Genomic DNA, 244 nt, shown 5'->3' on the forward strand with positions numbered 1-244 from the left:
GCGCGCGTGGGAGCCCCTTCCCGTGGGCCGGGCTGCGTATCTATGTATCTGTACCTATATACGTGGGTGCCTATGGATATAGCAGGGCCTCACGGGCCGGGCGGAGCTCTCCTGCCCGCAGCCGTCAGCCTCAGCGCAGCCTCCCTGAGTTTGGGCGAGGTTCAGAGCTGCTTCGTGAGGTACCGGTTGGAGCAGACTCGGGGAGAGGCCTCCACTCCTCTTCTCTGGACAGGCGGGCAGGGGG

This window comes from Phaethon lepturus, unplaced genomic scaffold (genome assembly GCF_000687285.1).
Source record: "Phaethon lepturus isolate BGI_N335 unplaced genomic scaffold, ASM68728v1 scaffold19709, whole genome shotgun sequence".
Classification (NCBI taxonomy): Eukaryota; Metazoa; Chordata; class Aves; order Phaethontiformes; family Phaethontidae; genus Phaethon; species Phaethon lepturus.